This window comes from Macrobrachium nipponense, chromosome 33 (genome assembly GCF_015104395.2).
Source record: "Macrobrachium nipponense isolate FS-2020 chromosome 33, ASM1510439v2, whole genome shotgun sequence".
Classification (NCBI taxonomy): Eukaryota; Metazoa; Arthropoda; class Malacostraca; order Decapoda; family Palaemonidae; genus Macrobrachium; species Macrobrachium nipponense.
In genome coordinates, this window is record NC_087219.1 from 47745436 (window position 1) to 47772510 (window position 27075).

At 44.5% G+C, this 27075-nt stretch overlaps 1 protein-coding gene across 1 annotated transcript in view; it reads right to left on the reverse strand.

The window, feature by feature from the left end:
• Window positions 1–21046, reverse strand: part of LOC135203156 (zinc finger protein 43-like) — a 99995-nt gene extending 78949 nt beyond the window's left edge. The window contains exon 1 of the mRNA XM_064232833.1: window positions 20758–21046. The gene's annotated coding sequence lies outside the window, so the exon portion shown is untranslated. The remainder of the gene's footprint in view (window positions 1–20757) is intronic.
• Between the last annotated feature and the right edge of the window lie 6029 nt (window positions 21047–27075).

Below are 27075 nucleotides of genomic sequence, written 5' to 3' on the forward strand. Positions count from 1 at the left end.
AGTGTCTTAGAAGAGAGGTCCCTAAATTTGGCAGAATTCAGAGGCTCAAACGGAGGGAACCTTAAGGCTTGAAGGACTTTGTTAACGTCCCATGTCGGAGGCGAACACTGCGGCCTGGGTCGAGATAGGGAAAAAGATCGAAGTAAATCTCTAATGACATAAGATGAAGAGATCTCAGGAAGCCTTGCCTTAAAAACATAGGAAAGCATAGACCTATAACCCTTAATGCACGAAGGTGACAGGGCCCTGTCATGATGTAATGAACTAAAAACTCCGCTACTTTCGGTAAGGAAGGTCTAGAAATTGAATGTCCTTGAGACTTACACCAACGTCTGTAAACCGACCATTTAGCCTGATAATTTACTCTGGTTGATTGCCGCCTGGCAAGAGCCAACTGTCGCGCCACTCTGGAGGAGAACCCTTCGTGCTTGGAGAACCTCCTGACAGTCTCCAGGCATGAAGATGAAGCATGTGGAGCCTCTGATGGAACCGATGAAAATGGGGTTGTTTGAGAAGATCTGGTCTCTCTGGCAGGCGAATGGGGGGTTCCACCAGTGCTTCCAGAAGGTCGGGAAACCACTCCTTCTGTGGCCAGAAGGGGGCGATCAAGGTGAGATCCAGACGCTTGGTTGCCCTCACTTTGTTGAGGACTGACCTCACCAGAGAGAACGGAGGAAAAGCATAGGCTTGAAGTCCCTCCCAGTCCTGCAAAAGAGAGTCTGTCCCGGCACTCTGAGGAGTCTGGTAAGGGGCGAAGAATATCTGGCACCGAAAATTCAGTGGGGTGGCAAACAGATCGACTGTGACAGGCCATTTCTTCCTGAGGCTGTCGAAGACTTCCTGGCAAAGTGTCCACTCCGACCCTTGAACTTCGTTCGGTCTCGACAAGGCGTCTGCTAAGACGTTGTGATGGCCCAGGATAAACTGAGGGACCAACGTAATCCCCCTGTCTTCTGCCCAACACAGGATTGATCGGGCTTCTTGAGTGAGAAGATCCGACTGTGTGCCGCCTTGGTTTCTCAAGTACGAGACTGCTGTGGTGTTGTCGACAAAGATCGCGACAACCGACTCCAACAGTTGTTCCTGAAATGAAAGAAGGCCTAGGTACACTGCCCTCAGTTCCCTCCAATTTATTGACATGCTCCTCTCCTCCTCTAACCAAAGGCCCGAAGCGGCTTCGGAGCCCAGGTGTGCGCCCCAACCTTGATCCGAGGCGTCTGACCAAAACATTAGGTCCGGAGGAACCGAAAGAAGAGATGTCCCTGACTTGAGGCGTGAACTTGCATCCACCAACGGAGATCCTTCCGACATTGTGGAGAAGAGGCGACTATCGTGTCCTCGGACACGAAATCCCATGACTGGCGAAGTGTCGACTGAAGGGACCTCATTCTGAGACGACCTCCGGGAACCAGTTGGATGAGGGATGACAAATGGCCCAGGAGAGACCTCCAAAGAGAAACTGGCTGCATTACGGAGGACAAAAATTCTTCGATCAGACTCAGAAGCTTGTCTATCCGTTTCTGAGCGGGAGAAGCCCTCAAAATCTGGGAATTCAAAACAATCCCCAGATAAGTCATGATCTGGCAAGGGATTAGATTGGACTTGTCGAAGTTGACACGAATGCCCAACTCGACACAAAGAGACAGAACTATCTCCCTCGACCGGAGACATTTCTCTAGAGATTCGGCCTGGACTAGCCAATCGTCCAGATACCGAAGCATCCTTACATTTAACTGATGCAGAATAGCTGAAACAGGAGCCATCACCCGAGAAAAGACCTGTGGAGCAGTGGTGAGGCCGAAACAAAGGGTCTTGAACTGGAAAACTCCCGAGTCCGTGAAAAAACCGAAGGTAAGGTCTGCTTCTTGGATGGATGGGGATTTGCAGATAAGCATCCTGCAGATCGATGGAAATCATCCAGTCCCCCCTCCTGACGGATGAAAGAACAGTCTGGACCGTCTCCATCCTGAACTTGGACTTTAGAATGAACTTGTTCAAAACCGAAAGATCTATGATGGGGCGCCAGGCACCCGAGGCCTTTAGAACTACAAACATCCGAGAGTAAAACCCGGGAGAAGGAGGAGCTCGCTCTATAGCATCCTTCTCCAAGAGGGCCGAAAGCTCCTTCTCCAAGGCTTGACCCCTGATTGAGTGAGGGGAATAACTGCTGAACTCGAGAGGACGATTGGAAAGTGGAGGTCTGGAAACAAAAGGGATCTCGTAACCTTCCTTCAGGACCTCCACCACCCAAGCATCCACCGCTCTCCCCTGCCAAGCTGACCAATGGCGGAGAGACAAGCTCCTACTGCGGTCTCCAGGCGAGGTGATGACTCCTACTTCCGAAAATTCTTACGCAGAGACAAGGAAGAAGAAGAAGAAGAAGAAGAAGGTCCTCCTGGAGGTTGAGCTCTTTCTCTGCCCTTGGAGCCACGCCAAGAACTTCTCCTGCGTTTCAAAGGGTGAGCACCAGAGGATGAAGAAGAGGCACCAGCAACCTGAGATGTACTCTGGAAAAAAGAGCCAGAAGGAGGTTGTTGGGCTGGAGCAGAAGGTACAGATCTGGTCCTAAACTTAAGCTTACTCCTTGAAGGAATGGGAGGAAGACCAGAGGAAAAAGCTCTTGATAAGCCCAGTGAGCTTGGGAAGAGGCATCACCTTGATGTTCCTTCAAAACCTCAGAAAGCACAGAAATATCGAAAAGGAAATCGCCAAAAGGAGAAGAGGACAACAGACGGGCGGTTCTCTGAATCTCCGATACAGAGGAGGGTAACTGCGACAAATACAGGTTACGCCTTAGAGAAACAAGAAAGGCCTGCATTGAAGCAGCAAGCTCGTTCTGATGTACAGAAGCGATTGAAATGGATGAGCAGAATTTCTCAAAAAGAGGAGCATCAGGAGGAACAAACCCGGAGTCCTTGATATACATTAAAAGCCCTCCGAGGACCCACATATTGAAGGATTGAGCTTCTTGTAAGGAGCTCATAACAGCCTCCATAGCAATAAAATCTTCAATTGAGACAGAGACCGAAGCCTTAGAAGGCAAGGGTTGACTTGAAAGTCGGACAAAATCAGGATTTGGCTTGGGGGGTCGAGAGAATGAAGAATCATCCGCCACCTGGTAAACTCCTCTCCGGTGTCGTAGAAGAGAAGAGAGCTTCCTCTTCCCTTCCCCGATCACCTTCGAAAGTTTAGCGGCAACGTCCGTCCTCACTCTCGCGAACCTCTGGGCAAAGGGAAAACGTAAAAATTCCCGTGACCGGGAAGGACCGTCAAGAAAAATCCCTTCTGTAATACAACGAGGCGGAGGCTGCTTCTGCTCTTTAGGCCTCGCCTGAGGAAGAAAACTCAAAATTAAATCAAAAAGTTTCTTGAATTCTACATCATGACATCCATTCGAGAAACATCAATATCACACGAATCCGCGTCATCATCATCATCATCGTCAGATCCTAACTTAGAAACTTCCTCTGAAGTAAAATCCTGACGACTAGCTATCTTAGGTCTGACACTAATATCCCTCCCCCCTTCTCCTAAATAAGCGCCCTTTGGCACTGTTACGGGACTAACAGGGGACACGTTGGGTAAAGATTCGTTAGGCACCTGCCCGGACCGGATCCCCCCTAGGCCTTCGCCACGACGGGGTTCACAAGCCGGGTATCTGTCGCACCGTTACCCATGGTGCTGTCGACAGGTACCTGACGAGGAGCTGAAAATGAATCTAAAAGTGTGTTAGACATTCTAGTAAAGGCTTCTTGAAAATTCTCTGACAGATTGTTTTAAACTTAGCAAAATATCTCTATCTAGACTAAGCTGTAATTTCTTAAAATTCTGTTTCCAGGTAGTTTCCATTGCCAAAATCTTCGAATCTACATCAGAACTAACTTCACTAATTACCGGTTGTACAGGGGGCAAAGCATCAATTAATTCGGAATCGGAGTCGTACGATACCGAAACCGAAGAGCCAGAATCATGAGCGCCCAAGTCAAAGAATTCGTTAGATACAGTTTTAGCAATCGATTTCTTTTTCTCCTTAACCGATCTTTTACGCTGCAAGATTGTTTGGCGTTTCATATAAGCAGTCATATCCTCGTCAGACCAGGGCTTACATACGTCACAACGAGAAGTCAAGTCACAAACCTGTCCACGACAAGAACTACAAATGTCGGGGTTCATACTCCCTGCTACTCATCCTTGTCCCACAAACCGGGCAGTTCCTGATGTTGCTGGCAGAAGGAAGCATCGTAATTTCTTGGTAATCCATTGTAGAATTGGACAGGTCAGTAGTTCCAGGTCGCGCAAAAGTTCGTAATTTAAGATAAGAACCACAACAGAAATCAAAGTTAATTCACTATTTCGTGATGTAATGCGTGAGTGGTAATTCATATAAAGTTTCATTTAACAAATAATGAAAGCTTTAAAGGCACAAAAATGTTTAAGGAAATTTATAAAGAGCGGCCGTGATGTAAACAACACGGGCGCTCGTTAACAACTGATTTGAGGGAAGGTTTTCGTATCTGTCAACGACAGTGTTGCCAACTGGCGGACAGAATAGGAGGTAACAGGGTTGCCAATGTGGTAAATTTTGGTGCGGTTTTTGGGGATTTAGGGCTAGATAAATTATATTAAGGTAATGTTTATTAATCTTTATTGTACAATAACAATATCATTTTCATACATTCAACTTCCCTGTCAGATATATACTTAGCTGATTGGCACCTTTGGCGGAGGGCAAGAGACAGCTAATTACTGACCTAATAGGTAAACAACATATGTTGTAGGTAATACAAGTTAATTAATAATACCCTAGTTCCTACCTGTTTAGGCGGAAGATTTCTTAGCTTGTGCTGAGAAGTCTGCTTCGCCTCAAAAGCTTCAGCGAGGGTGTGCCCTATGGCTGAGAACTCTTGAAAAAGACTGTCAATGGGGTCTTATCCACTTACTCAACAGAACCTAATGGCAATTGTCACTGGATTCTTATTCACTTACATGACAATATACCTATGCCTCTTGGCATATAAAGGAGTAAAATACTGATCCCGATCACCCGATCCTAACCGTGGATTAGTAAATATGATTGAAAGGCGTTATCCCCAAACACCTTTCAAACAACCTAAAAACTCAACACCAATAATTTTAAAATCACAATATATAAAATATAAGGACAAAAATTAATATTAAGGATCAGTCTTCTCTCCTTTCCCCAGCACTGTATCCGCTGATACATAAGGTCCTAGAGAGATGCATTTCTCATATGTCACTCTCACATCTTTCAAGTAATGTGAGGCGAACACTGAGTTACATCTCCAATACGTGGCCGCTAAGATGTTCTTCATTGACATGTTCTTGTTGAACGACAATGATGTAGCGACTGCACGTACTTCGTGTGCTTTTACCCTTAAGGTCTTATATGCCTCACTATCGCAGCTCATGTGGGCTTCCGTTATGATGTTCCTAACAAAAAATGCTAAGGCATTCTTTGACATAGCTCTTCTAGGGTCTTTAACTGCACACCATAAACTCTGATTGCAACCCTGCAACTGCTTCCTCTTCTGCAGGTAAAATTTCAAAGTTCTCACAGGACATAAAGTTCTTTCCATTTCATTCCCAACTAATTGAGAAAGGCCTTTTACTTCAAAAGTCCTAGGCCAAGGTCTCGAGGGGTTTTCATTTTTTGCTAGAAATAAAGGTTTAAAGGACAATACAGCCGAATCCTTCTTAAAACCCACTCTAGAGTCAAGCGCTTGCAGCTCACTCACTCTTTTCGCAGTGGCGAGAGCTATTAAGAAAATGCATTTTCTAGTCAAGTCCCGAAAAGTAGCTTTATCGGGAGGTTCAAATCTCTCCGACATAAGGTATTTGAGAACCACATCCAGATTCCAACTAGGGGCGAGAGAAGTTCTTAATTTTTTAGTTTCAATGATCTAATCAAATCATGCAGATCTTTGTTATTCTCTATGTTCAGGCCCCTATTCCTGAACACAGCTGATAACATGCTCTTATAACCTTTAATGGTTGACACTGCCAGATGAGATTCTTCTCGTAAAAACAAAGAAAATCAGCAATTTCGGTCACAGAGGTATCGGAGGAGGACAGCTTCTTCGCCTTACACCATCTACGGAAAACTTCCCACTTCGATTGGTATATCCGCATGGTTGAGGACCTTCTTGCTCCAGCAATTGCTTTTGCCGCTTCGCGAGAAAAAGCCTCTCGCTCTGACCAATCTTTCGATAGTCGAAAGGCAGTCAGAGCGAGAGCGTGATATTTTTGTGATACCTCCTCGAAGTGGGGTTGTCTGAGCAGATCTGTCCTTTCGGGAAGAGATCTGGGGAAGTCCACTATCCATTCCTGTACCTCTGTGAACCATTCTCTTGCAGGCCAATAAGGAGCGATCAATGTCATCCTCATTCCCTCCGAGGACACGAACTTTCTCATTACTTCCCCCAGCATCTTGAATGGGGGAAACACATACGCGTCTATGCCCTCCCAATCCATGAGCATGGCATCTATGGATAGGGCTCTGGGATCGTCCCCCAGCGAGCAAAAGTTCTCCATCCTCCTGGATAGGAATGTTGCAAAACAGGTCCACTTGCGGCTTCCCCAAAGAGACCATAGTTGCTGGCAGACTTGTGAATGAAGGGTCCACTCTGTTGGAAGGACCTGGTTTTTCCTGCTCAGTCTGTCTGCTCTTATATTCTTCCCTCCTTGAACGAACCTCGTCAGGCAGTCTAATCCCTCTTTCTTCTGTCCATATCAACAGATCCCTTGCTAGTTGGTAAAGGGAGAAAGAGTGTGTCCCCCCTTGTTTTCTTATATAAGCCAGAGCCGTGGTTGTCCGAGTTGACTTGGACCACCATGCCTCTGACTTCGTTCTCGAAAAACTGCAGTGCTAAGTGCACTGCTAAGAGTTCCTTTGCATTTATGTGCCAGGCCTTCTGTTCTTCTGTCCAACTGCCTCACACTTCCTTCGTCCCTAGTGTTGCTCCCCACCCTGTGTCCGAAGCGTCTGAGAATAACACTAGGTGAGGGTTCTGAAGGGCCAAGGACACTCCTTCGTTTCTTCTCAGTGGTCCTAACCACCATCGTATGTGGTTTTTGATACTCTCTCCTATAGGAAAGGTATCCAAAAGATCTCCTTTTCTTCTGTTCCAACTCCTTCTGAGATGGAACTGCAAGGGTCTCAAATTCAGTCTCCCTAGAGAGATGAACTGCTCCAGCGAGGAAAGAGTGCCCAGAAGACTGAGCCATTCCCTCGCTGAGCTTCGTTCTTTCTCTAGGAAGACCAAGATTTTCTCCAACCCTTTCGAGATTCTTTCCTGGGATGGATACGCTCGAAACCCGAGAATCCATCGACTCCCCAGAGAGACGATAGTCTGACTGGGGATTGTGTGAGACTTCTCGAGGTTACGAGCAATCCGAGAGATCTGGTCATTGAAGAGCTATCTCCAAGTCCTCCAAGCACTTTTGTCTTGTCTGCGCTCTTATAAGCCAATCGTCTAGGTAAAGAGATATCCTCACCCCCCCTCAGATGTAGCCATCTTGCTACGTTTCTCATCAACACTGTAAACACCTGAGGAGCCGTCGAGAGGCCGAAACACAAAGCTCTGAAATGACAATTTGTCCAAAATTGCATTTTTCCTAACTATACAAACCTGAGGTCCTTTTACAATAGGAAGGTACTAGCGGCAGCTGGATAGGTCGTAAGCTTTCGAACAAGGGGTTCGGTAGTTAACTGCTTGTCCGACAGGCGCGCGCGCGCGACTGGGAGGTAAACAAATCACTTTTGCTTTTGGCCCAAGCAAAAACTGCAGAGTGAGGGGTGGCATGAGGTGGGACTATGTGTAAAAGGACCTCAGGTTTGTATAGTTAGGAAAAATGCAATTTTGGACAAATTGTCATTTGTTCCGACACGGCATACAAACCTTCGGTCCTTTTACAATAGGAAGACTCACTTCTTGGTGGGAGGAATCTGAGTCTTTTGTGAACAGACTGGTGTTCGCCCAACCTTGGAATGGCCTCCCTGGTCGTAAGAGCGGAGGGAGGGATCCAAGCCTCTGTCCGACTGATCGGGGTGTGCACCGCAGGATCAATGGTCAGACCTCTGGACCAAGTACTAAGAGAGAGGCAAGCGTATCTCTTCGTACCAGCAAACAAGAACAAGTTCCTATTTGCAAGAGGCAACATAAAGTTATGGTTTGTCTCTTGTTGGCATCCACTTCCCCCCCCTTGTAGAGGGGAAGTGGTGGATATTCGCTCCCATCCCTAGTGAAAGGGATAGGATGGGGCTCTGTCGAGTAGTCTCACGGCATCTCGTCCTTATCCAGCAAGGTGATGACCGTATCCCTCTACCCACAGGTAGAGGGGGAGAAAAAGATAGGAAGAGAAGCCAGTCACTCTCTCATTCACTTATCTATTCTTAGTCACACCAGGACTCGATGCTGTTAAGCCTGCTAGGGTCTGGGGCGGGTTAGCTACACAACGTGTTGAGCAGCCACCACGGGTCCCAAGGAAACGATCCAAGGACCTGTGGGCAATATCCAAAAGGTAGAAGGAGGTGCCAGTGGTCTGGTTGTACCAGGACCCCTGCCTCAGTACCTGCGCCACGGAGAAGTTCTTGTGTAACTCGAGGGAGTGTACTTCTAGGTCATCTTGGTGCTGACGAAGAGTCTTCAACACTCAGCCTGGGATGTCGAGTTTCTTCAGAAAGCGCGGTCGCGCTTTCACAGGACAAAGCAGCATCTCCTTCGCATCGAAGGCGGTGAAGTCCATTAGGGAGGGGATTGTGAAGGACTCTAACCGATCGTCAGGAACCGAAGGGTTCAGAGTCTTCGCTACGAATTCGGTACGAATCGAGCGTCACGAATCCCCATCCCCTGGATGCTTGACTTCGCAGGAAAAGTCATGCAATTACCTCAGAGGAAAAGAAGGGAATGGTCGTATGACCTATCCCTCTTCTCGACTTCGGTGATGTCCTGTACCCATACTGGTCTATCCGTCTGCAGCGAAGTTGTTCTTCTCGGTAGTGGATAGGACACCGACACTCAATGGTGGGTGTCGATGGTATGGGTACTGTGACAAGCCGTTAGGACGAAGAAAAGACTGTTATGGAACAACCGAACTAAGTCCACAGCGAAGTTCGTAACAGACTTGGGCGCTCTGACAGCTGCCGACTGACTGCGTTCGGTAGGAGGCAAGTTGTCCAAGCACCCGAGCAAGTCACGTGACCTTCGCCTTAAAAGGGTTATGCCAAGAGACTAAACAAATAATTTGTTCGTCACCGATGCCAGAAGGCAAGGTGATGACTCTCTTAAGGCATGTGCCCAACAGGCGAAAGTCAATTGCCTTCTAGAGACCGAGGTCCCTGATGGCAAGATATCTCATAGTATAGTTGATTCTCGGCTAAGGAGAAACAACACTGTGTCGTTGAAGACGAAGGTGTACAGAAAATGCAACCTACGTCTTCACAGCTGAACCGAGAGAAGGATTCTCAGATTCTGAACCTGTGCTACAAAGACTGAGAACGCTAACCGCTATTCATTGCTGTCCGGTGAGGATCGTAGTTGCAATAAAAGCGGAGCGCTTTTCAGTAATGAAGACAGGGAAATACTGCCTGAAGAACTGCTTCTCATGGGCTGAACATTTGGAAGTAGAGCTGTCAGGTCGGAGAGTAGGCGATGTCTTCTGACATATCTGTTAATTCGGGGCGAGCAATGAATAATTGCACACCTACGAATACGAGATATTTTGAAGACAAACTCAGATGTCTGCAAAAATCATTCGCATTATCGCGGTGCGATGCAGCGGGTGAACTAGTACAGACTTCTGTTTACCGTGCGGTAAACAGAAAAGATGAAAGAGTCCAAGAGATATCTCTGTTGAAAATTCTCGCAATGTCGAAGGCGATGAAATCGAGCGTCACAGCAGTAGATGGTCCTTCATTATTGCGAGAATCCCCGTTAATCAGAGACCTAAGTCCATGATTGTTGGGCAGAGATACGGTTCGGTAGTCAATCAAACCAGGGGAGAGAGAGACGTAACAGACCGTGCATCTCCGAGACCTAGCTGATACTGAGCCGCTATCAGGCAGTTCAATACGCAGTAGCTCTCGGTGACTCGTCATCCTGAGTTGCCAGTAATCCAATATTCCACGAAGGAATGCGTTCGGCTAGAACCATCGAGCATAAAGAATACGCTCGAGCAATTATATTTAACCGAAACGGATTTCGGTAAATACAAAAGCTGATTTGGTGTTGTCATGACAATACCAAGTATCTAAAATCGAAACTGATAACTGCTGGGAGGTTGCAGGCAACCCCGAGTTGCAGTTCAATTAAGATACAATTCGTCTCGGTCACAAACCGTAGAGTTAACTACGGTATGCGCCTACCCCCGGACAATTCAACTGTTAAAAGAATCATGTCGCGAGGGTAATATACGTAAGATTAATTTGTAAGGTTCTCGATACCACGACCTCCATCCTAAATTCTTTTCATCTCGAGGAATGAGAATAAGGATTGGAGATCGACCGCCTTCGTTCTCTAGTCAAGAGAGTGAAGGAGAAGTCTTTCCCAAAGGAAAGCTTCAATGGTGAACAGAATACCGAAGACGATAGTTCAAGCCAAACTGGAAGTTCCCGTCCGTTCTTCTCTATTCCAAGGTTAATCGCCTACTGTGAGGTACTCTTCTTTCAGCAGCAGTCTTCTTCCAAATAAAGCTAGAAATTACAGGAATTCGAGCATAAGCGAGGTTCCCGATTATCGTGTAACAATTATCGGGGATTCTCGCTCACTTTGGACCGTGGTCTCGCCTAAGTGTTTGGAGATCGTAAAAAACTCGAACACTCTGAGTGCGCTAGAAATTCCGTAGAATTCTAAGCACTCTGCGAAACCCCCCACCGAATTCGTCAAACGATATCGGCTGGTGATCCTCCCGATTCCCGTAGAAATCGAGAAAGGGGCAGGATCCCTCCTCAACGACGGGGCTTACGTCAGGTAGGACCCGAAGGTCCCCGGTAGGTAGCGCACCCCTAACGTGGGATCTTACAGAGAAATCTCTGTAGGATCCCTCCCCTTTCCCTCGTAGCCGTAAGGAGAGAGGGAATGGGGGAGGAATTGGATACTGGCTCGCCTTCCCAGCGGAACTAGCAGTTGGAGAAGAAAAGGAGCAGCCATACGGTGTCCGAAGACACGTAGAAACGCCTCTGTCGCAGTAGAGGAGGTGAAGTAGCTTGTTCGACCGGCCAGAACTGAGAGAGCCTTCTAGTCCGGAGACGAGAGACTACCTGGTTCAACACAGTCGGCAAGCTCCGATCGCGGCAGACCCACCGTCGATTTGGGTTCCCTCTCGGCGGGCCCAAAACGACTCGAGCGAGACGTGGCTCTGCTGGTGGGAGCGGCGATCCTTCCCCGAGGTCGTTGTGCTGACGAATCAGCGCCATCACCTCGGCAAAGTTCCTCTGGATCTCGGAAGTCACAGCATCTTGCAGAGTGGGACCGTTAAGCCCTTCGAACAAGAGCATATTCCGAGAACCTTCCTCCTAAGAAGGGGAACAGCGACAGCCCTCTCGGTCTTCTCCATCCACTTGCGCATACGTCCTGGCCGGTCCAAGAAACCGTGCCTGGCACGTAGGGCGTCGTGGTGGGATCATGAGGGGCGCACCCCTCACGATCACAGTCCTCAATACCTCGCTCCTCCCGGTGTAACCCGAGGAGGTTGAAGGTACGGGAGAGGCAGACCTGACGCTCCCTCCTCGCTCGCTGGCAGAACCAGCAGGCTTGGAGGGCTGCAGGCGATCGTCAACCCGCGGTGGCGATCGAGCTGCAGGCCTGGTCGAACCGTCTCGCTGTGGAGAACGGCTGTGTCAGAAGAGCTGTTGCTGGTTGCCGTACCCGATCGCTCTCTGTGAGAGCGACGGTCAGGCGACCTGCAGGCTCCACTGTCACAGTGAGACCGGTGCTTGTCCTCACGGCACGTCACGTCGCTGGTTCCAGCCGTGGCTGGCACCGGCGAACGGGGGGACCTCTTCCCAGCCTCAGCCCGTGGCCGGTCGGATCCGTCACCGTCGACCCCGGGTAGCCAGCTGGTCGCCGCGAGAGCGAGAGCTGGTCTGGGTGAGAGTCGCGTGAGCGGCTGGTCACCAGTCTTCCGCCCCGTGCCGTGAACCTGACGCTGAGCGGACTCAGAGGTCTGGTTCCTGGCTGCACGGTCGCTGGTAGGCGACCGTACACTCGGTACCTCCCGCGAACGAGGAGGCCGAGACGGACCCTGATGCAGTGGCAGAACCACTGACACCAGGCGAGGAAGTACCGGTGTTAGCCGGTACCCCTCTGGTCCCCGTAGTCTTCTTCCTTGTGGAAGAAGAGACGGGCCCCGCTCCCGAAGGAGCAGGAGGACCAGCGGAAGGAAACCCTCCGTCCCACCCGAGGTGAGACGGGTCCCGAGAAGCTCCCGAGGGAGACTTCTTAGGAGGGAGGAGGCAACCTTCTTCTTCCTCGGCTGTGAAGCCTTAGAAGTCGAAGGGGAAGAGGCGGCAGCCGACGACGATGAAGAAGATGAAGACGACGACGACGACACCTTCCTCTCTTCTTCGTCAGCTTCCTCAGGACAGACGTAAGATCTGCTATCCAGGGCGGAGCCGGGGTGGCCTGCTGTAGCCGAAGCCACAGGGCCCGGACGCACCTGTACAGACAGACCAAAGTCTGGGGTAGTACCACCACGAACAGGGACGACGTCAGCAGGTATGGGCATCTCAGGAACAGCAGGCACAGCCAGCACAGCATCTGGTAGGGACGAGCCAGCGCAGCAACGGCAGGGACAGCCAGCGCAGCAACGGCAGGGACAGCCAGCGCAGCAACTGCATGGACAGTCAGCCCAGAATCGGCAGGTACGGCAGGCAGCACCGGAAACACAGGAAGTGGAGCAGCAGCCAGCAACATCCTGGTACCGGCGGCAGGTCCAGGGGCGAGCTCTAGGGCAGCGGAAGTGTGGTCGCGGCAGCGCGGCAACCACGAGCGGCGGCGGCACGCCCCCCTCTCGGTACGGCGAACGGCACTTCACAGCGGCTGTAGGCAAGACTGTTACCACGTGAGGCGAATACACCAGGTGAGGAGGGACGTCGTCACCTGGAGCGTGGTCACCACTCCATGGGTGACCGCAGTAGGCCCAGACATAGAACCGCAGCCCCTGGACACTAGCACGCCATGCAAATGGAAGGACGCCCATACCTCACCAAGGTCCACCCTCGTGGCAGTAGCACCTGCGGAAATAACAGTAGTAGCGATTAGTGGGGGGGAAGTCCCCTCGCGCGGGGGGGTGAGCCCTCTCCGAACAAGTGGAAGACCCCGAATACAATTGTACATCGGGCACCAAGCGCCCTCCCCCGCGCTCGACGGAGCTGAGCGGGGGGGGGTCTCGTTACCCACCCCCGCACAGCACCCATGTACCCAACAATAATAATAAGAGCCCGAGAGCAATCGTGCCCTCGGCCCGAATGCAAGGGCATAAGGATCAATTCCCTGACTGAGCGGAACTTGAACCAAATAAAAATTGATGCAATCAATAATAAAAGGAATAAAATGAAAAAGAATCTTGCATTACGATTCACTTCACAATGAATAAGGGCTCGGATCGAGCGCATTTGCGCCCTCGGTACCGAGCGCAAGGGTAAAAGGATCCATTCCCGATTATGAATGGAAACCTTGATCCATAATGAATTGATGCAATCAAAATATATATGAAAATGAAAAAGAATACTGCGCTTGCAATTTCACTTCATACAAATAAAAAGGGGAAGGATCAATTCCCAGGAAATAGCGGAAACATTGATCCAAGTAAACAATGCAATCTCAATAAAATATGAAAATGAAAAAGAACTGCACTTGCGATTTCACTTCATTCAAATAAAAAGGGGAAAGGATCAATTTCCGGGTAAGCTCGGAAACTGATCCAAAATGAGTATTGCTACAATCAAAATAATATATATGAAAATGAAAAAGAATACTGTACTTGCGATTCCACTTCCATACAGAATAAGTTTTCGTGCCGAGCGCATTCGCTCGGCAACGAGCATACAGGTCAAAAAAAATATAAATGAAAAGAGCACTTACTTACGATTTTCATCTACACATTTCCAACCAAAATATACGCTCGGAGCGAGCGCTCTCCCGCCCTCGGCACCGAGCATACACAATACGAGGATCATTTCTGGGAAAATGAATTCCCGCACTTACGCCCTTTCAGTCCGGCACCTCGGGTAATCGGAGGGCGTGGTGAAACCAAGATCCTTTAATTCACAATTGAATTCAATGGAAATAAATATGAAATGATTGTACTTACAATTCAGTTTCACTAGATAAATAGAAAAGAAAAACACAACCATGCGAAAGCAACGACGATGAAGGCGGGCAGCAGAGCGATGGATACACGTCCACACGCCAGCAGGCCGAAAGCAAAAGTGGTTTGTTTACCTCCCAGTCGCGCCGCGAGCGCGCCTGTCGGACAAGCAGTTAACTACCGAACCCCTTGTTCGAAAGCTTACGACCTATCCAGCTGCCGCTAGTACCTTCCTATTGTAAAAGGACCGAAGGTTTGTATGCCGTGTCGGAACAACTGATAAATACTTCCCTGCACCATGAATCGAAGATATTTCTTCGACGAATGATGCAGGGGGACGTGAAAGTATGCATCTTGCAGGTCGAGGGAGACCATCCAATCTCCTGGACGGAGAGCAGAGAGAACCGAGTTGGATGTCTCCATGGAGAACTTTGTCTTCTCCACGAAGCGATTCAATGCACTCACTCCAGGACAGGCCTCCACCCCCCCGAGGCTTTCGGCACCAAAAATAGGCGATTGTAAAAACCTCGGGAGTGCGGATCCTGTACTACCTCGATGGCCTCCTTCTCCAACATTTGCTGCATCAGTCCAAGAAGGATCTCTCTCTTTACAGGGTCTTTGTATCTCGCTGACAGCTCCCTCGGAGTCATCGTCAATGGAGGTCTGTTCTTGAAGGGGATGAGGTATCCTTTCCTCAGCACTTGCAGGGACCAAGAATCTGCTTTCATTGAAGCCCATGCTTCCGAGAATCCCAGAAGTCTGGCCCCTACTGGTGATTGGAGGACTGGAATCTCATTTTGCGTTCTTCTTTGGAACTCTAATGGAAGATCTTCCTCTTTTCTCTCCTCCTCTCTTCCTTGAGGCTCGGCTAAAAGCTCTACCTCGAAAGGGCTGTTGGGCAGGTGTTGGCTCCCTCTTCGAGACAGAAGCAGCTGGCCTAGGCTTCTTAGCAGAATGTACCAGCAAATCCTGTGTTGCCTTCTCAGTAAGCGTATGGGAAATGTCCTTTACCAATTGAGAAGGAAACAGCTGTTTAGACAGAGGGGCGTATAAAAGAGAAGCCCTCTGTACTGGAGAGACTGCTTTGGTAAGAAAAGAACCAAAGACAGCCCTCTTCTTTAACACTCCTGTCCCGAACAAGGATGCCACTTCAGCTCGAGACCGTCTGCACTGCCTTGTCCATGCATGCCAAAACACTATGCAAGACTTCTGGTTCCAAAAACTGAGGGTCTTGAGTCTTGTTGGCCAAAGCCCCAAGGGACCAATCTAGGAAGTTAAAAACTTCCAAGACATGGAATATTCCCTTGAGGAGATGGTCCATTTCAGACATTGTCCAGCTTGTTTTGGCCGATGGAAGTGCATGCCTCCTTGCCGAATCCACCAAGGTCGAGAAGTCCGCTTCAGCAGATGAGGGAAGAGAAAGTCCCATAGATTCTCCTGTGCTATACCAAATCCCTCTCTTCCCTGATAGCCTGGAAGGAGGACAGGTAAACACAGTCTTCCCCGCCTCCTCCTTGGTTTTAAGCCAATTCCTGACCGACTGCAAAGCCCTCTTCATTGAAATGGTCGGTTGCATCTTCAAGAAAGAGGAAGACTTCGCAGCCTTCGTACTCGAAAATAAAGACCGAGGAGAAGGAGGGGCAGCAGGACTCAGAGACACTCCAAATTCTTTTAACAAGAGGGCTGCTAGTATCTTATAATCAGAAAGACCTGCCCCTTGTTTCTTCAGAGTCCGAAACATCCTCTAATTGGCCGGTTGAGTTTTTATTCGGAGAAGAGTGTGCGACCGAGGACTCCTCTCTCGGGAATGCACAGGGCTTGCAGCAATACGGCCTGCAACCTGACAAGGGCTACGGTCGCTTGTGCGACATCTTGAGTCCCTGCCAGGAGAAGGCCGATGTTGTTCTTTTACCCTAAGGCCCTCCTGACAAGGACGACGGTCGCCTGTGCGACAACTTTCGTCCTTACCAGGAGAAGTCCTTAAATGTCGTTCCCTTTTTTCATGATCAATTCCTTCCCGACAGGGGCTACGATCACCTGTGCGACACCTAGAGGCCCTGTCAGGGGAAAATTGATCTTGAGAAAAATCCCAAAGAGGAGCCTCCAAGTCCGCTTCAAACTCCGATAACTCATCCAAATTGTATTCTGGATTGTACAAATCCTTGCGCCTGCTTTCAGGCGCTCTAGACGCTTTACGTCTTGTTTCAGCCGCTTCAGGCTTTGCAGGCGCCTTGCGCCTCCATATGGACGCTTCAGGCTCTTCAGGCGCTTTGCACCTCGTTTCAGGCGCCTCAGGCTCCTTAGGCGCTTTGCTTCTTCTTTCAGGCGCCTCAGGCTCCCTAGGCTCTTTGCTTTTCCTTTGAGGCGTTCTAGGCTCTCCAGGCGCTCTATGTTTCATATCAGGTGCTCTAGGCTCTCCAGGAGTTAAATATTTCCTTTTAGCCACCTCAGGCTTTTCAGGCGCTTTGCGCCTCGTTTCTTTTACTTGAAGAGCTTTACGCCTCATTTCAGGCGCTCCAGACTCTTTTCGCCTCGCCAAAAGAGTTCCAGGATCTTCAGTTACTTTGCGCCTCCCTTCAGGCGCTTCAGGCGCTTCAGGCTCTTTGCGCTTCCTTTCAGGAGTCCGTCCGATTTCGGGAGTTCCAATTTTACTCCTCGAAACGGACATCTCATGTGCTTTCTTTCTAGTAGGAAGTTCCCTATACACATCTTGTCGCCTTGACGGCGTTTTGCGCTTGACAGTAGCCTGACGTCTGGCTGGCGCCAGGCTTCTGGCAGGCGTCTCGTCCGAGCTCTCAGATAGTTCTAAAGGACGGGATCTTTTGATAGGGAGAAATTTATCCTTCCTTCTAGGCTGATCAGATTTAAGAACTCCTACTAGGGAAGATATCTGTTTCTGCATATCCTCTAATATCTTTGTAGCTACGTCTCTCTTTCCAACCTCCGATGCAGGAGAAGAAGCTTCTGAATATACATTCTTCTTCCTCTTTTCCGGAGGATATTCTTCCGGAAATTCTTCAGGGCTTGAGTCGAATGAAGGAGACTTCCAAGTTCTCTTCGAAGGTCTCGACAATCTATCTGAACTCCATCCTTTTTTAGATGAGGAATCAGACGAAGAAAAACACTGTTTCAGGACGTCTTTCCAACGACTATCCTTGGCAGCCCGGGACGTAACTACAGGATCTGCCGAGGGGACGCCTGACCGGTGGGGATTCTCTGAAACCTCCCTGCGGCTTTCGACATTTCTTCTCCACTGGTCTTGGGAGCTTGAAAGAGGTCTAGGCCTGGGAGCGAGACAGAGCCGATCAGACGCACCCTCCACTTCACTGGGAACACTTTCACTGCACTTACCTTCCAGTTCTTTAATTTTTTGTTCCATGTGTTTAAGCGAAGCTTTCAGACTCGCAATTTCAGATGTTGAGCTTGCCAAGTCCGATAATCGGAAAGGTATAGCTGTATGGGAGGAAACAATAGGGTTATCAATAGGCAATAGTCCGCTAACTGGCTCGTTAGAGACCGACCTACTTACACTCTTGGAAGAGGCTTTTCTAGCCCTATCTCTCTCCAACTTTCTTAGGTAGGAATTAAGCAACTTCCATTCCTCCTCATTCAAATTCTTGCACTCATCACATGTATTCAATTGAGAGCATACATTCCCTCTACAATTTTTACAAGTGATGTGAGGATCCACCGAAGCTTTCGGCAGTCTCACAAAACAATTCTCATTCACACACACACTGAACGAAATCGACACGTCAGACATTATGAGAAATTCCAAAGCCAAATCCAAAAAACAGTCCACAATAGCGTATGCCAAACCAAAGATCCAATACGTCACCAAATAGCAGTCCAAAAGATCAACGGCGTAATGAAATTCGAAATTCAAGTCAGGAGGAACTAGCAACGATGTTACTAGTACCGCGACAGAGAAAAATCTGGCTTAAAACGGTAATAGTTCCTATTCCTGCCACCCAGCGGCAGGCGGCGGGATCACCTGACCTACCTGTAGTGTGTGCCGCGAAATTTGAATTTCTGTCGGGGACGACGGAGTCTATAGCTAAGTATATATCTGACAGGGAAGTTGAATGTATGAAACTACATTCTTATTACATTTTTCATCAAAAAAACTTTAAATATTGATTATTTTGCATTTTTGGTGTCATATTTCATCTGCCACATCAGCGTTTGTAGGCGTCGTAACTCTGGAGCATGCGTCGTAACCCTGGAACATGCGTCGTAACCCTGGAAATAATTTCTGAGGAATATAATTGAGAAGCGTTGTAACCTCGTAACGTCGTAAGCCGAGACCGCCGTAACCCGAGGACTGGCTGTATGTATGTATGTATGTATGTATGTATATATGTATATATATATTATATATATATATATGATGCCTATTTGATTGATTGATATATGATCATAACCACCTCATTTTGTCACCTCTGTCACCTTGTACATTGTTTCAGAATTGCATATTCTCATCAAAAGTTTAATTGTTAACATACTGTTCAACTGGCAGAAAACACTGTTACTAAATGTTGACACCTTCTGGAGCACATGGTACCTGTATTTTGTACATTTGCAAGAAGTTTCTAACCATTTTATTCTGATATATATTTAAAGATGTTAATAGCAATTCATCCAAAAAGGTGAATTATTGAGTTTTGATGAAAATATTCAGCATGAATGCCATTGTGATGTCGTACAAAAGATTCCTTAAAAAAAAAGTTGCATCATTGAGTTTTGATGAAAATAGCCTGTGACAGACATCATACATATATATATATATATATATATATATATATATATATATATATTTATATATAAAGATATAATATATATATATATATATAGATATATATATATATAATATATACAAATATATGTAATATTATATACATATACAGACATACATACATATATACATACATTATGTATGTGTGTGTAATTCCTGCATTGCTGACAGCTAGGGCACTAAGAGCCAACTGAATGCAACACTATCTACAGGAACAAAAATGCCCTGAAAGCAAAATCAGATTGTACCCTATGAATATCAGTTATAAATTTGAATATGTTCATTGATCCCATGTAGAGTATGGCATTATTAATAAAAAACACATGTACAACAAATATATATTAAAAAAAAAAGCTTCCAGTGTGTCAAGCGAGGGCACCCTGGACGCAAGTTCATTTTCCTTCGTCAGTATAAGGCACCCTGAATGCCAGAAGCATTTCTAGGATATCATACAGGGATACCGTACAGGGCGCCCTGAATGCCAGAAACATTTCTAGGATACCGTACAGGGATACCGTACAGGGCGCCCTGAATGCAAGAAGCATTTCTCGAATACGGTACAGGGGGCCCTGTACGCAATTCAGATTTCTCATATTCAGTACAGGGCGCCCTGGAAATAACCTCGGCCATTGGGTACAGGGCACCCTGGAAATAATCACTAAGAAACAACAAATAAACTGCTTATCAATATTCCCAATTGTTTTTGGCCAAATTAGTGTTTTTGGGTTTGATCATAGAACTACTAGACCTGGGTCATACTGTGCTCAGTTAGGACCATAAAATGCATTTGGGATGCAGCGTTTGATTACTCTAGAGTAGCTAGGTGAAAATATTTGATCATGTCAAGCCACAGCAAATTTTACATGAACCATCTTTTATATACCAGTTCTGAACAACACAGAGTTTCTATGATGTCACATTTAAAACCACATTCAAAATGTGTTGTAGGCTAACATACTGTTACAAACTTTCACATCATGTGCTTCCACTTTGGAAGATGGGATGGGAAAGAACGGCTGCATCTGGATAAGTGTGTTGGTACCTACATTATGAAGCATACCCTTCTGATTTGTTCCGGCTGGTTTAATTAAAAAAAAATCAGTAGCCCAGGCGTGACCAAGGTAGGTCAACTGGGAACATGATTGACAAGGTTTAAATGAAGTAGCCTAGTACCTAGGTATCTTCAACCTGAATTCGCGGCGGTTGGGTCAACACGAGTTAGCTACCTAACAGGAGAGCAATGTTGCCTGACACTGTTCTTGTCAAATTTTCATGGAAACAATTCTCAATCTGCAAATTGACGGAAATTACGCAATTAAGTTAATTTTCAAATGTTTTAGAGCCCGCAGATTAACTTTTATTCTTTGGACGTTTTCGCTAGGGGGACAAATTACCAACGTCTACCCCGTCACCCTACTCTGCATCCGATAGGTAATTTTCTTATTGTAGCTCAGGCCTACAACGAATGCAAATTAGACGTGGCCTATGCTAATCCTTAGCTCGGCTTCTGCTGGACTACTAGCCTAGACAATTACAGCCTTGTCACTTGACGTCAAATTGTCAAGATATGGAGAAATAACATACCACTTATGTTCTAAATAAAAAATCTAAATAATTCAGAGGTTCAAACTCACCTACACTTCAACGATATAATAACTTTCAAGAAAACTGCAACGCCACACAACTGGACAGAAATGAAAAACACTTGACAGAATAGCAGTTTCTGTTTAAGAGGTTTTGTCCCTTTGAATAATATTGTAATTTACGTGGATCACTTATAATCGTACCTTATAATAGGAATTATTACAATTTACATCTTTGTTGCATTAGAATGACTAGTATTAGCCATTAGTCCTATTGATACAATCAAAGGTATTTCGACTACAGAAATAAACAGATAAAACGCCTCCCTGTTGCCAAAATACTTTATCGCTGCCACTTTTGAGAAGTGTGAACTGCGAAGATTTTACGGAGTTTGATGTCCAAGTGAAAATGCAATATCATGAACCTCTCTAACCTAGACAGTACTGAAATAAAGAGGTACACAGAAAGGAATAAAAAAAAAATCCATAACAACCCTTCCCCCGACCCCCCCTCGAAAAACAGACGTTATACAAGATGCTCTTATGGTCTCACTATATTCCTAGTAACATTATTTATTTTAATAATCTGCTGTCCTCATTAAGGTTCTTTAAAATCTCACATTTCATCACTCTAACAATTCTTCTTTATTCCTTATGTGTCCATGCATTTTGCTTAGTGACATTTCTATTTGCTTCCAAATTTATCATTGCATCCTTGAGAGAGTCCACACTATTCTTATCTCACAAGCCTTCTGGCATCTGTTTACAATTTACCCTGTTCAATTTCGAGTTATATAAACGATAATTGTCGTTTGTAGTAAGGAAGTTATATTTGGCTTGTACTTCGTCAAGGGCCCTAAATCGGTGCAGTTATTTTTGGATTGGTTTCTTCTTCTTCTAAACATGCACATGCCTAATGCATAGGGTTTTGTTTGACACTACAGTCTCTACTTAATAGTCACTCGACAACTTTCCTGTCACTTATTTAAGCACCACTGTTATAGTCAGTGGACTTGGTGTTTTTTTTTTTTTATAATTTTTTATTAACCTGCATTCGGGTGACCAACAGTAGGTGTAATAAAGTTTTATTTAAGTATTTATAACAAGTCTAATTTGGAGCTCTTGATGGTAAGTGTTTAATGATAAAAGTGGTCTAGTGTGGACTCCTGGATTCACCAAATAGCAAAGATAAGTGGGCTAAAGTGATCTAACTCACTGCAGAACCCCACGGCACAACCCCCACCAATTAATAAACCCATCATTTTCTAATGCCTATTCATATGCATTTGTTACAAATATGCATGTTTAAATAAAGTCCTTTCAGAACAATTTGGCAAATACCTGACCGTTAAAGAACCCTAAAACATCAGGATTTAGACTTCGACATAGTCACTTTATTTCTTGGTGAGTCCATACGATGACCAGGCAGCCTAGATCAGAAACGACCAATTATTGCTGATGTCAATTATTAGATTAACGATATTTGTCATTTTCAGCCTTGTGGTTGCCAGTATCTTGCAATATTGATTTCGTATTTAATACCAAATGAATATTTCACAAAACTAACCTTTCCTGAGTGCCAAAATATATCTGACATTACCAAAGAACTAATTTACCAACTGCTCGCTCTTTGAAGGGCCAATTTTCACGTGTTTTTCAAAGTGATGCCGTAAATTTATATAGCAGTAGGGGTAGAAACTAATTACCATTTTCATCATCGTCTCCAAAGCCAAGAAATGCCGCCACATATGTCATTGTTCTGCTTTTTTTTTTTATACAAAATCTCTACTCATATGTGACTGCCATTCTCCTAGTTCTAGTCCGAGTAAGTCTAGGTCTTCCACCTATTTCGGTGCCCACTACAGCTCTGCTGGCTTTATTATACTCATGGAATATGCACTGGACATAGCCGAACATCATCATCTTTATGTCATTATCTCATATAGACGAGAAACTCCGCAATTTCTGTTGCGGTATCATATTTAATCTTATCCTCCATCTGACTCTTAATGTTTAAAGCTTTGTTTTCAAATCGCTAAAATCCTTTCAGAGCAACAACTATTTAACGTAATTATCTGTTTACTTTGAACCGACCTCCTCTGATTACTGCAATTGCTATTTAAACTTTGAGGATATATTACAATATTCTTATTTACGCCAAAGTCGTTCGTTATTTTTCACCACTTATGAACAAAGCCTCTCGGTTCCAACGTTTTTCTTTGCGAGTAGGTACAAGGTATAGCAAATGTATGGCACACTTATTAACGGAGGAATCCAATAAGGCCCAGCATGTCTCTGCTGAGTTTGGTAGAGTTCAGCGGTGTACATCAAGCTTCAAATCCCCCATGAACACCTCACTAGAACCTGTCATCGTCTCATCGTGCTTTGAATTTCGTACTTGCTGATGCTGCAAAATCGTCAACTTAGCAGTGGCATCCGAAGATTGGCAAGTTATACCGGAAGTTGAGGCATGAAATATTTGACCAAGTGATATATATATGTGTGTGTGTATACCATCCTCTCTCTCTCACTCTCTCTAACTGTGTGTGACTGTGTTCATAACTGAGTACTACTCTCTCTCTCTCTCTCTCTTGGTGAGACGTTCCCGCGCAGTCTGATTAATCGACAGATATCACACGTTTAACATACGTCTGGAAAATGAAATAGAAAAATATCTAGAAGTGTTCGTGAACTGTTGGTGATAAGATTAGTGTGAAAATAGTAGGATAAAGCATCTACTAAGTTAGTTTATCAAGTGAAATACTGTAAATCAGGTCAAGATGGCAGTAAGTTCCAACTGTGGAAAAAAAATGGCGAAATTTAGCGTGTCTAGCAGATTCGCAATATGATGAGGTAGCAGGAAGGGAGCTGGCATTTCTCATCTATGAGATCAACAACAGCCCTAATCAAAAAGATACAAAAGCATTCATAGACATATTAGAAGGATATGATCCTTCAAACTGGAACAATTCAACAGAAAACATCTTGAAAATAATTGAAGAAGTTCCAAATAAAATCCAAGTGGTCAAGAGACTCATAAAGAAAATTTACACCAATCAACATATTCCGACAAAGAAAATGAATAATGTGAACATTGTGAATATCCTAATTGATGCAATATGAAAAAGAATGCCAAAAGCATGCAAACTGTGTAAGGTGTGGTATAGCATAGTTAATCCACAAAACCTGATCAGAAAATGTTCTGCATGCAACATTCCAACGCATCCTCAATGTGCTGAAGTAATGCAAGATATGAGTAAGGATACCAGAATATTTTGCTCAACATATCTATCATGGATAGACAATGTTATTAAATCAACACTTAATGTACAAATAGTTGAGGATGAAGAAGAAGAGGAAGAAGAAGAAGAGGAAAACAGAAGAGAAGAAATGACAGAAAAAAATAAGGAAAACAAAGAACAAGACAAGAGTATGGATGCAGAGATACTCATCGATACTACATATGAGGCAATCAAGCAGCATACATACGAAGAAATAAATTACGACATGACAACACAAAATAAAATCCCGAAGGGCTCTACCCAGATCTGCACACTAATAGGAAAGAGGAAAAAATAGACAAGAAAGACAAAGTCTGCACCCTTTTGAAAAGAGGGAATTGCAGATTCAGAGAAAGATGTTATTACAAACATCCCAAGGTATGTCACAAGTATGAAATCTATGGTAAATGTGCATACCTAGATGGCTATGAGGATGAGTGCAGAGATCTACATCCAAAAATATGCAAAAACCTAAAAGAAGAAAAACGGATGTAAGTTCGACAAAAAATGTAAATATATGCACCCTGTAGCCATGAATCAAAATCAATTAAATAATCAATCAAATAATAAAATCCAAAATAAGAAAGAAACAAATAAAGAGAGGAACAAAGAATATGAGGTGAAGGAAAAAAAGCAAGCCATCACCTCGATATGGAGTGTCAGCAAAGAATTTCCAAGCATCAGCTCCAAGATACAGCCCAAGATACAGCTCAAGAGATAAATACTGTATGTACGATGCTAGAGGATATTGCAGATACGGAGAAAATTGCAGATTCAGATAGAAAAAATAGGAATCAAGGGGGAACCACGATATATGGGAAAGACAAAAACAAGGAAAAATATATGAGAAATATAGTAACTCAGAATGTGAACTAATAGCGGTAGAATTTGAATCTGAAAAATTAATGAACATAGTAATATATAGACCCCCTAATACTAAAGAGTTTAACACAATAATAGAAAAATTGGATGATATATGTAGAAATCACAAGAACTGGACTATTCTCCTATCTGGAGACTTTAACTTTCCTTTCGTAGACTGGAAAGAATGAATAGGAGATTGTGGTTGTATTTATACATATAAAAAAAAAGAGTAATAGTAGTGCAGAAGATAAGAGGCAATTCGAAAAGCTATTAGATATGCTGCTAGAATACAACATTCAACAAATAAATCACCTGCCAACAAGAAAGGAAAATACTTTAGACCTAGTATTTGTGAACGAGGTGAATTATGTTAAATAAATAATACGTAGTTTATAACAAGAGTATTTCAGACCATAATGTCACAGAATTAACAGTCCATTCCAAAGCAAGTGAAAACAGAGATAAGCAAGAAATGAAAAAATGGGAAGGATATGGAAAATACAACTTCTACAGTAAAAATATAAAATGGTCAGAAATAAATGAAGAATTAAACAAAGATTGGGATAGCATTTTCGTAAGTGATGATATAAAGGTAAATACGGAGATATTTTATAAAATATTTGAGAAAATAGTGGATAAATATTTACCAAAGAAGAAAAGTCATGCATACCAAGAGACAGAAGGATCTTGTTCCAGAAAATCAGAAAGTGGAAAAAAAGGTCTTGCAAAAGAAAAAAATGCATGGAAAGTGATTGAACTAAAAAGTAAGATAGATAATGCAGAACAAAAGATTATACAATTAAAAGAAAATGAAAAACAGGACTTGGGAAAAAAAACCTTAGTAAATATCAAGCAAAACCCCAAACTATTGTACTCGTATGCAAAAAAGATGAATAAAAGAAGAATAGAAATAGGCCCTCTAAGAATTGAAGGGAGATTAACGAATGAAAAAAAGGAAATATGCAACATATTGGCAGAACGGTATAAGAGAGAATTCACCCCTAGAATTGATAATGAAGATAATGATATAGAAGTAAGGGATGAAAGTAGTGAATATTTAGCAGACATAGTTATTAATGAAGCTGATATTGTGCAGGCTATTAATGAAATTAAAAATGGAGCTGCAGCAGGGCCTGATGGTGTCCCTGCTATTTTGTTAAAGAGAGTAGTTCATTCCATCGTAGAGCCAATTGCAATATTATTAAGACAAAGTGTAGATACAGGCAAGATTTATGATGAGCACAAATTAGCATATATTACCCCTACTTTCAAAAGTGGATCAAGACAAGAGGCAAGTAATTATAGGCCTGTGAGTCTAACATCACATATTATGAAAGTGTATGAAAGGGTAATGAAGAAAATATTATGAAACATTTAATAAAAAATAATTTGTTTAATATAGGACAACATGGTTTCGTACCCAGAAAAAGTACACAAACCCAACTGTTAGTCCACCGTGAGAACATATAAAAAAATATGAAAAGCGGAAATGAAACAGATGTGGTTTATCTAGGCTTTGCAAAAGCTTTTGATAAGGTAGATCATAATATATTAGCAAATAAATTCGAAAACAAAATATAGTGGATAAAGTAGGAAGATGGTTAAAAGAATTTTTACACAACAGAAAACAGATAGTTATTGCAAACGATGAGAAATCGGATGAAGCTAAGGTAATATCCGGTGTGTCACAAGGTACAGTGTTAGCTGCATTACTGTTTGTTATTATGATTGCAGACATAGACAGTAATGTTAAGGACTCGGTAGTGAGTAGTTTCGCTGATGACACAAGAATAAGTAGAGAAATTACTTGTGATGAAGATAGGAACGCGCTACAAAGAGACCTTAACAAAGTATATGATTGGGCAGAGGTAAATAGGATGGTATTTAACTCTGATAAATTTGAATCAATAAATTATGGAGACAGAGGAGGAAACCTATATGCATATAGGGGACCTAATAATGAGACAATCACAAATAAGGAAGCAGTTAAAGACCTTGGTGTGATGTTGAACAGGAACATGTTATGCAATGATCAAATAGCAATTCTATTGGCAAAATGTAAAGCAAAAATGGGAATGTTGGTACGGCACTTCAAAACAAGAAAAGCTGAACACATGATTATGCTTTATAAAACATATGTTCGTAGTCCACTCGAATATTGCAATATGATATGGTACCCACACTATCAAAAGGATATTGCACAATTAGAGAGTGTACAAAAGTC